Raw genomic sequence first — 10,199 nt, forward strand, 5'->3', positions numbered from 1 at the left:
AAACTCAGGACCTTATTGGTGCAAGGCATCAGAGCTACCAACGGCGCCTCTGAGCAGGTTCAAGATCCATCTAGCTCTTTATTATCTTTATTATAATGAGCCCATACCAGTACTCCTGCTCTACCTTGCTGCTGTCCAGGCTGAATGGGAGCTTTTTGTCAATTACTGATAAAGCCATGGGTCGATCCATCTGATCCGCCGAGTGTTGCTCATCAGTGCATAAACCTTTGAAACATTTGCAGGGTCCTCACCAGGATTTTTCTATCTAATAACAGCTAGCGATAGCTGATGTTGTTTTATAGCTGTGCTGATGCACTTTAAGGAGCTTTACTGACTTTTCTATGTTGCACTTAAACATCATACTGTTCCATGCTGTACTGACTGTAGCCTTGCAGCCATTACTCGGGAATGTTAAAGCATGACTTAACACTAAGAGTTTATCCACACTCATCATGTTTGGTCGGCTTTAAACTGACCACAGTTTGCTCCGCCTGGTCCAGACCTTTTGTGAAGGTATGAATGCAGTCAGGCGAACCCTGGTCCAGTCCAAACACACCCACTTTTTGAGGTGGCATCGTTCCTCTTCCGAATGTTACTCTGGTGCAGTTTGCTTCTGGTGTGAATACGAAACAGCCTTAATCCAAACCAACTACAGAAAACATGTGTCCTCGGGCAAGAAGGCACAGAAAGGCGCCTTGAACGCTCCTGGAGACAATCTGAAAGTTTCAACATCGAAACACCCAGAAATGTTGGAGCGGGTGTGATGAAACACCCAGAGACGTTCAGGAGACAGGACATTCCTAAATGTGTCATCTCAGTATCTCTGATATAGATGAGCCGTCAGAAATGAGACTAATCTAAGAACAATGAGGGTGAATCCTGTCTTTGATGCCTGGCCAGTAGGAAACAACACTGATGCAGCTCTGTGCACCACCTTCTGCTGCAGCTAAGCCATTTCACCTGTCCACTAAAAACACAATTAATGTACACAGGATTGTTCTGTTGAGGGTGTCCAGAGACAATAATCCACTGATCTGTCATCAGCCTAAGCCTGAAAAAAAGACAAGGCCCTCTGGTCAGATTACACTGGATTCTCAGATTTCACCAGCGATACTACAAGGAATCACATTTCTAGCTGCTGGTTCCTAAGCCTGGGAACAGGTTAGTCCACACTGCACTATTATTCCCTTTAACCACTCACTTACTATACCCCTGCAGAAATACAGATATATTTCCCTTGGATCATCAGAAGTGAACAAGTAGCAGAAAAAAAATGGCTGCGTTATTTCTCCATATGGACACCATGAAGAACACGGCGCCGGATCAAAACCACCCACCAAGCTGCTGCACAAATGCAGGCAGGGTGTGGTGATGTTCCAAATACACGCCAACATCCTGACAACACAGCTGCAGCTCACCGCTGTTCCACCAGCCAGCGATGCCAGCGACCTGAGCCAGCGATGCCAGGACAGCCAATGGGCTGCGGCTCTGCTGGGCTCCAGCTGACCACCACCGTCAGCACGTCAAGCACTGAATGGAGTGTAAGGCACTTTGAGGCGCCGGACATGATAAACCATATACGACTACAGGTCGTCTACCTTTGACTTTGTTCACCACAGAGCAGCTGGAAACGGGACCAGAGGCTTGTCACCAGCGTCCATTAGTCACACTGACTGACAACCGTCAGACAAGATGGCCGCAGCGACCACTACAGCGGTTCATCACCTGGCTGGTCAAAGCAACATCAGACCAAGTGTTGTTTCTACCAACCAATCACAATGCAGAAACTGACCTGGTCAACAGAAACACCTTCAGTTCCTCAGGAGACCCCCGCTGTTTGCCGTCTCTAGAGACAAGCTTTCACAAAGCACCAACAGAACCCGTTCTACCACACGGTAGAACCAGCTGGTTCTAACACCCAGCGATCCGGTCCAGGCCGCTGGTGGAACCATTGGCCCACTGGCCCTCCGCTCACCTACAGAACCTCTCTGGACCCTAAAAGACAAGCAGACAACAGGACACGGCTCGCCACACAGGCTTCTAACCCAAACCAGGAAGACGGTACCAGGTTCTGCTCTGTACACTAATAAATTCATTCATCACTCTGTCTACCAGTCTCATTCACTTAAGACAGAGAGGAGCTGTGATAAAGAGGCCCCTGAGGGCCCGTGAGGGCCTGTTGATGAATAGTTTGAAATAAGAATGGTTGACTCAGCAGAATGCGTGCCAGTGATTGGATGCTGATGTTGTGGTGAGTGTTTTATGAACGTTTATGAGTTAACCTGTTATCTTCCTTCATGCCATGGACTGAACTTTTGGTTCAGTGGAGCGTTTGTAGCAGCTTTGCCCAGCCAGACAGAATGTGGAGAATGTGAATGAGCTAGGTTTGTCACATGGCTGTAGACGAGTTCTGCTCTCCTCTCAGGTTCTGCTTTGTTCTCCTCCAATGTTTTAGGGAATGATCGTTTAACCCGAGCTCTTGACCCAGGTGGAGGGCTGGACCTGGGACCATGAGACCACCCTGCAGCACTGATCATCAGCCACACCTAAAGCCCCCTCCTCCATTTATCCAGCTTACAGCAGATTCTGTTCTCTGGCTCAGAGTTTGTAAAATAAACGCCACTAGAACATCTGGTGTGGATCAGATGATTCTGAAACTCAGATGTGCTAAAACTCACAGGAACAATGTCATTTGTTAGGATTAAGACGCCAAGATTCAAAGCTAGACTTGAGATACTGAGGACACCTGATGATTCAGTAACCAGTAACCGGCTGTAGCAGCTTATAACAGTTCTTTTCAGGCTCTGGGATATTTGTGGAGGAATGTGAGGTGTCCGGTCACCAGAGAGCCTCCATCATCGTGCCGGTCCTGTTAACGACCCTGTTTGGGCGACTCTTCAGCCTCACAGCGGACTCTCCTGGTTTTAACAGAGGGGCGTGTCCCAGATCACCTCCCCTCCACCTCCATCCATGCCTGACATGGCCTGGTGCATCATGGCCAGACATCTTCACTGCTGCTCCCTGTCAGAACCACGCTGGTCTAGCCTTTAGGCGCACCATGCTGCCATGTTCTCCTGCAGGGACGTGCCTTCTCTACCAAATAAACCCATTTCTTCAGTGTTTCTGATGTTGTGCCGCACTGAGCTTTAACGTTTCACATGCAGACTGAAGACTGAAGAGTTTTCTGAGAGCGTCTCACAGTTTGACCTGAAGAAGAATATCCAAGAAAGTGCGCTCCTGGACAGATCAGCTACCATTTTGACGGGTAAAGAACTTTCTCCCTGTGTGATGTGCTTAACATAGTTTGGGAATAACTGTATTCCTTACTAGAAAACACTGCTATGTAAAATCCCTGCTAATGTGTTTCTTCCTTCATATCAACACACCTGTGAGCTCCAGGCCACCACTAACATCCTGCTTTTACAGCCACTCTTTAATTGAATGCTTTAATTAGCAGCACCCTGCTGCTACTTTCCCTCTTAAATTCTGGAAGCAACAAGGTTGTGCTTAGATTCCGTTAAACAGCTTTCCATGTTTTGTCTGATAAATAATTGCAGTGTGGAACCTGCTGCCGTGGATCTAAAGCCCAAATCGTTTTGGGTTTTTTTGGAAACGGAATCCTGCTCTGAGTGCTTTTATTCCCTTTTAAAGCTCACATATGTAGATATTGACCCTGGAACTGGTAGGTGTCAGTCTGGTTAGAATGCAAACCGGAATCGGCAGGAAAGCTGGAAATCATCACGGCTTACAGCCCTGATCAGCGCATCTGTGGCGCTGATTCCATAATTAACCCATCAGGAATCCTTCTGATCCGCTAATGGCTCCGGCTTGGTCGTGTTTCACAGGAACATTTACCTGACCTCCTCAGTGGTTCGCCCGCTGATTAAACATGCCGTGTCTAAAGTTGCGCTTTAGGCGCAGATTAGCGCTCGTGCTGCGCGCCGCTCTCTGCGCGCCCCGGGGAAAGCGGAGCCCCGCGCGCCACTCCGGCCGTCCCTCCGACACGTGCGCCGCATTAGCGGCTAATTCCGCCCCAGCCCTCCATCATTTCACCACACCGAGGAGCGCCAACAAGGTCAAACCGGCGGCAGGAGCCGGCGGTAGGGAGAAGTGGAGAGAGTACCTGGGTCTTCGCTGAGCTCTTAGCTTTCGCTGCCTCCGTCTGGCGTGCCGCCGCTGGTCTCCCTCCTCATCGCAGCCCAACCCCGCACCGTCCACCAAGCCCGCCAGCCACAGACTGCCTGAGCATGCCCCCCCTCCCTCCTGCGAGTGTCCGGGCGCGGGGAAAGCGCGCCGCCGCTCCCTTTCTCTGTGAGTTTAGTTTCCCCTAAACAAAAAGAGGCTCCGCTGGGACAAGGCGGCGGGTTCTGCCAGCTACTGCCGCTCTTCTGCGGAGGAAAAGCCAGGAACGCCGTCTCCTCCGCCTCCTTTCATCCCATTTAAACAGAGTCACCGACTCAAAGCAACCTCCGCCTTTCTCTGGCGTCTCCTGGCGCTGGTTCCAGTCTGAAAGCCGTCAGTCCGGGCGGCGTGTGCAGCTCAGCGCAGAGAGCCGGGGCGCAGCGGTGCTCGCCTCGGGGTGGATTGGCTCTGGGAGAGGACAGGGGGCAGCAGCGCTGTCTCTGCGTGGCGTTCAGGGCCCGTCTGAAACGAGGGAAGCCCCAACACCACATCCAGAGAAAGGCACATAAAATAATGAATAAATGTCGGCCAGCCCGGACGTGGTGTTGTGGAGGAGCGTTTGCCTTCATCCAAACCAAAATGCTTGACGGATATTCTAGCCTGCTGAAAATAGTCAAAGAGGTCAGATGAACTGGGCTCTGTTGAAAGCCTCACTGAACCAGAACAAGCAGATTGTTGACCAATAACCGACATAATGAGAAAAGCATTAAATAGCCTACAGCTTGGATGGTGACAACATGTAGCACTAAAACTTTACATTTTAAATTAACTGACAAGAGGCCTGGGTTTAGAATACTTTCTCCAGACAGGTTTTTATTCATTAAGTCACACACCCAGCTTCATTTCTTCCAGTTTTGTATCACGAGACATAAATCTAGCCTGATCCTCTAAAATAATTGGTGTTCTGGGCTGTAAGGCTCTCCACCTAGGGTGCCCTTCCAGCTTGGGGTGGCACAGGCACGGTGCACAAAACTAAAACGTTAAAACAAGTTTATGCAATAAAGTTTTGTCTGCAGCACCTCAACCAAGTTTTCTGTAGCCTATTTCCAATCAAAGTATAACATTACAAAATACTTAATAACAGCTTCCTGCTCCTAGCTCCCGTTCATTGAGCTTTGATGGAATTAACAGTCAGATCTCTATCATGGGGAGAAAAGGAGCTTCAGACTGCTGTGCTGAATTCAGGCAGCCTTTAACTCTGACGTCATTGCCTGACGGAAACGCTCATGGATGATGGGAGTGAAATCCAAGCCTTCCGAAAATAAACTACAAAGTGCACGATCTCTTCTCTCTGGACATTTTCATCAATTTTCCATGAGGGGGCTGGACCTATACGTCATGTCATGCAAAGAATTGTGGGATACGTAAAGGGTTCTTAGCCCCGATAAGAGGCAAAACCAGCCGTGGGAGGGAGCATTCAGGCTACTTTTCCTACCTCCTTCCTTACTGACTGCACTATTCGGACAGCTCTTATCATGGCGACCAATGACGCACTTCCGCTTTGGTTAAATGTCCCGATAAGACACAAAGAATGACATCATTGACTAGAACGGCCCAAACAGTTGTGTGGAGGTTTTTTGGTTAAAGTTGGTCAAAAACCAAAGTAGCGTGAACTGCAAATTATGTCCAGTGCATGTTCTGACAAAATCATGGAATGCCAACAATCTGTTTAACCACCTGAACCAGCGCCACCCACTGGAACACGCAGAACGTAAAACTTTACCATCCCAGAGAAGAGCGAGGGCTTACCCCCACCGTGAAAACAACAACCTGCTTTATCACACCTTATGGTAACAGGAATTTATGTTTTTAATGCCTATTTTATTTATTTGACATCCATTAAAATATACCTCTATTTTTTTTTAATCAAAAACAGTTGTATAATGTTCAATGACATTACCTTTTTAAATCTTTAAATCCAAAAGAACCTTCTGATATCTTCAAGTCTCCTTTAATAATATTAGGGAACATTAAAAATGTACAAAAATAGTGATTTGTTTTATTTCATGATACATATCAACATTGACTGATATGAAAAATATTATTGTGATATAATTTTCTCCATATGGCCCAGCCCTAATGGTCACACACACCAGATGGTTGATAAAGCTGATACCACCACGGCCGTAGGATCCGTTTTTAAGCAATCTCATTGTTTTGTCATCTAAAATTTTAAACCAGGATTATTCTACTGTCCACCAAGATTATATAAAATATAACCTGAGACTGAGGAAGATTTATCTTATTTATGAAAATATAGAGCATTGTAATGTGCCTGTGACATCACAGCAAACTCATTTTGAGACAAACATTAAAATCACAATATGTAGGTGGGTCAAACATGGACTGAATAAAAAAACAACAACAATAGAACAAGAAAATTAATGATATAATATAAACTGTATTCTTAATTTTCACAAAAATATAAAGGAAATCAGATTTAATCCGATTTAAGATGAAAGTGTCTATGAAGTGAAAAATAATCCTGCAAACAAAACTGATGTCCTATTTATTGTCCTCGTATCTTAGCTTAACTGTTAATACCAAATTGTGAAATTTCGTGTCAGTAGTTCCATCGATTTATAATCCCAAAATGAATGATCAGATCACATATAGATGGATCTATATTAAATCACATGCATTCAGATGTTATTGGTTACAATAAAATGCACTGAAATTAAGTTTGAAAAGCTAAGATGTAAAAGACGAGCAGGGAAGCTCTGCCTCCTCCTGACTAAGTATGCGGTGAGATTAATGATTCCCTTTGGACAGGAACAGGAGTCCTGAGGAAATGTGCTGTCCCTTCTGGCTTCTAAGGCAGCTTTAATTCTTTGAGGCAAGAAGTAAAGATTGATCTGTCGGTTTGAGATCCAGACTGATTAGCAGTCAATTCTGACGAGTCAATGACATTTTTCTAAAATGTTTGCTCCGTTGCAAGTTGCCTTATTAAACTGGAAAATATCTGCCTCTTCTCCAAATTTACCACAACCCTCTTGTTACTTCTCCTGATGGATTGATAAGGTTATACATAAAATCATCAACTTTATTTGTCCTCTGCATTTAACCCATCCCTTAGTGGGCCACTGTGTGGCACATGGGGAACATTTTCAGGGTGAAGACTCACCAGGATACAAATTCCCTGCAGTGACCACCAGGCCCAAACTCCCCCATAATGTGGTACAAGGAGACCCTTCAACTGGCCAAACTGTCTCAGAGGTTTAGAGTCAGGTAAGCTTGTCACCCTCTCAACGTCCTTCACTCAGAGAATGTTAAGACGAGACCTGCAGTACTTTACCTCACCAGGTCATTAAACTGGATCCTTTTTAATGTCTGTTATCTATCGTCAGCTGTCACTGATCCAGACCTCATTTATCTAAATAAAAGATCAGAACCTCATTTTTGGATTGCACGCCTGCAGGGATCGAGGCTGGTTGATGGAGATCATTCCCTGGTATAAGAGGTGAGATGATTTCACAAACACTGGTTTTCCAGGAGCTTCCAGAAGAGAGCTTAAGGGGGAAATGTCTAACCGCCTCACCTTCTCTCTAAAAGTTCATCAGAGAGGCGATGTCATGTATGCTTCAGTTCATGGTCCTCCTCACATGGCTCAATAACAGACTGTGTTCAGTGAGAAGCAACATGTACTTAATTCAGAGTAAATAGTCTGACACAGAAAAGCTCCATCTGTGACTGAAGTGTAGTAAAAAAAAAAAAATGCATGTTCGATACATAACATGCATGGTGAGTTCTTATGAACTGATCCTCTTAAACAAGGCAAACATGAGGAGAAAGCTCATACCCAGCCAGTCAGTCATCAGCTGAACAATAAACCCACAGGTGCTCACACAGGGACCGCCAGCAGTGGGCTGTACTCACAAACAGTAGTTATACCTGCGTAAATAGTTATGCCTGCGTAAATAGTTATACCTGCGTAAATAGTTATACCTGCGTAAATAGTTATACCTGCATAAAGATCAGACATTTGAATTTAAGTGGAAAATGTGAGGTTTTTGTTTCAATACACAGCATTAATGTGAAGGACTAAACTCATTGCGTCTGTTCGTCCTTGTATTTCAGAGCCACAACACGTTTCAAAAGGTTTGGGGTTATGTTTTCACTACTTTCTAATGTTTCCATACCATCAATACTTAAAATGAATTCTACAAAATGGGTCCAGAGATGTGAATCGTTTCCTGCATTATTTGTTCTCAGCAACGTGCCTTAAGAGTTCTGGACTTGCTGCAGGCATCTGGGCGCTGCTTTTCAGTTTCTATTTCTTCCATAAAACGTCTGGAAAAGATTGTTGATTTGGGAAACTGTGTCAAAAATACAACCTAAAGACAAAAAAGCATTGAGCAGTACTGTTGATAAAGATGCACTCAGTAGATTTTAAAGATTCAGTGAGATCATTGAGAAATTTGATCAGAACCTGCCCCCTAGTGACAGCTTGGGTTTTCATGCAGCTCAGCCCATCCACTGAGAACCTTCAGATCAATTATTTAATTGACTTAAAACCCTTGTTAGGTTGCTCCTTCACTTATTAGATTCACAAAGCAGTGTGTTTTTAAAAGGCCAGATTATTTCCCTATATTCAGCACTGACACAGAGGGATTGGGCAACATGCCCTGTGAGCTCTGAGTCACGCTTTAGGACATAGTGTCAGTCAGGTTTCTCAGTTTTTATGACTAGATTTTTGCTTACTTTTAAAAAATATTAAAAGCTGGTTAAATAAGAATCTTGAGCCGTCAAACAAAGTGCTGACATGTGTGAACAGGTTTTTCATGTTTCCATTGTACTGACGGCTGTGGACGTCCCCCTGCCCCTGATCAAACAGTTAAATCTACTAAAACTAGCCACTGTTTCATGTCCTGACATCAAAAGTCTCCTTTTTACAGCTCAGGCATAGATGAAAAACAGCTTAGAGGCCAAAAGACAACAGGGACCACCCAAGAGCACCAGCTTTTACTGATCGGGTTTATAAATGTGAGCTTTTTGTTGTTTTCACATGAGTGATACGTCACGGTAATCGTGCCAAATTAAAGTCAAGCTCAAACTTTTCTAGGGAAAATATCTTAATTGTTTTTCAACTTCACTTTAAGGACAAAATGTTTAACAGTCCAACAGCTCCATCCAAGCTGCTTCATGTAAAGCACTTTGCATTGTCCCTGTACTGAATTGTGCTATATAAATAAATTTACCTTGCCTTGCCTTGCCTTCAGGCAGCAGCCATCTGTGCAGCTCTCTACGGTTTCTCCAGTCAGAGCTCCACCAACCATCTCCTTAATGACACCATGACCTGAGGGAGCTGCTGCCACAATAAGCTTTGCTCCCCTTGTCCGTGGGATCACTTCTTTTAATTTTCTCAGTGCCTGGCATGGACTTAGAGACGTTCAGGCTGCTTCAAAGTGCTGTTAACAACCTGATTAATGCCTGAGACACAACTTATCTGACAAGCCCAGACTTCCTATGGACCTCTTCCACAGTTTTTCTCACGCCACTGTTACTGTACCTGTGTAAAATACAGCTAAAGTCTGACCTCAAAGGGTTTAGCAGCGCTAAACAGCATTTAACAAGGTTTAGCAGCTGAGTGAAGTTACTACTCCCACATCCTGCAAACCAAACCAAATCGCTGCAGGTTTGGGCCGGCGTTGAACGCCTTTTGTCACCACGGCTAAAACACTCAGGCTAACCTTGTCAGGTCATGAAACCTTTCTCCAGAAGACGTGTGATGCAGGCCAGTTTGAAGGTTTTGATTTTAGAGTTGGTTTCTCACTTGGTTGCCACCTTCTCAGTCCATGCTGATGTATCCAGCGTTATTGTGGACAGTGACAGCAGTGATCCAGCAACCAGTTCATCAGCCTCGCTGGTTCCTGAACATCTAAACTGCATCAACCACCACTTACAAAGTGGTCCAAGGCAAGGAACCATGCAATCTAAAAGAACACCACCAGTTCTGCCGAGAGGGGATCCATAACGTACCAGAGTTATGGCAGAGGCTGAAAAAGCAAGTGATCGAG

The 10,199-nt window shown here is 45.2% G+C and overlaps 1 protein-coding gene across 8 annotated transcripts in view; it reads right to left on the bottom strand.

The window, feature by feature from the left end:
• arhgap32b (Rho GTPase activating protein 32b) overlaps positions 1-4,601 on the bottom strand; it is a 128,475-nt gene extending 123,874 nt beyond the window's left edge. For all 8 annotated transcript variants that reach the window (XM_021319303.2, XM_036143477.1, XM_012868112.3 and 5 more), the window contains exon 1: positions 4,124-4,601. The gene's annotated coding sequence lies outside the window, so the exon portion shown is untranslated. The remainder of the gene's footprint in view (positions 1-4,123) is intronic.
• Between the last annotated feature and the right edge of the window lie 5,598 nt (positions 4,602-10,199).

Source organism: Fundulus heteroclitus, chromosome 11 (assembly GCF_011125445.2).
Source record: "Fundulus heteroclitus isolate FHET01 chromosome 11, MU-UCD_Fhet_4.1, whole genome shotgun sequence".
Lineage (NCBI taxonomy): Eukaryota > Metazoa > Chordata > Actinopteri > Cyprinodontiformes > Fundulidae > Fundulus > Fundulus heteroclitus.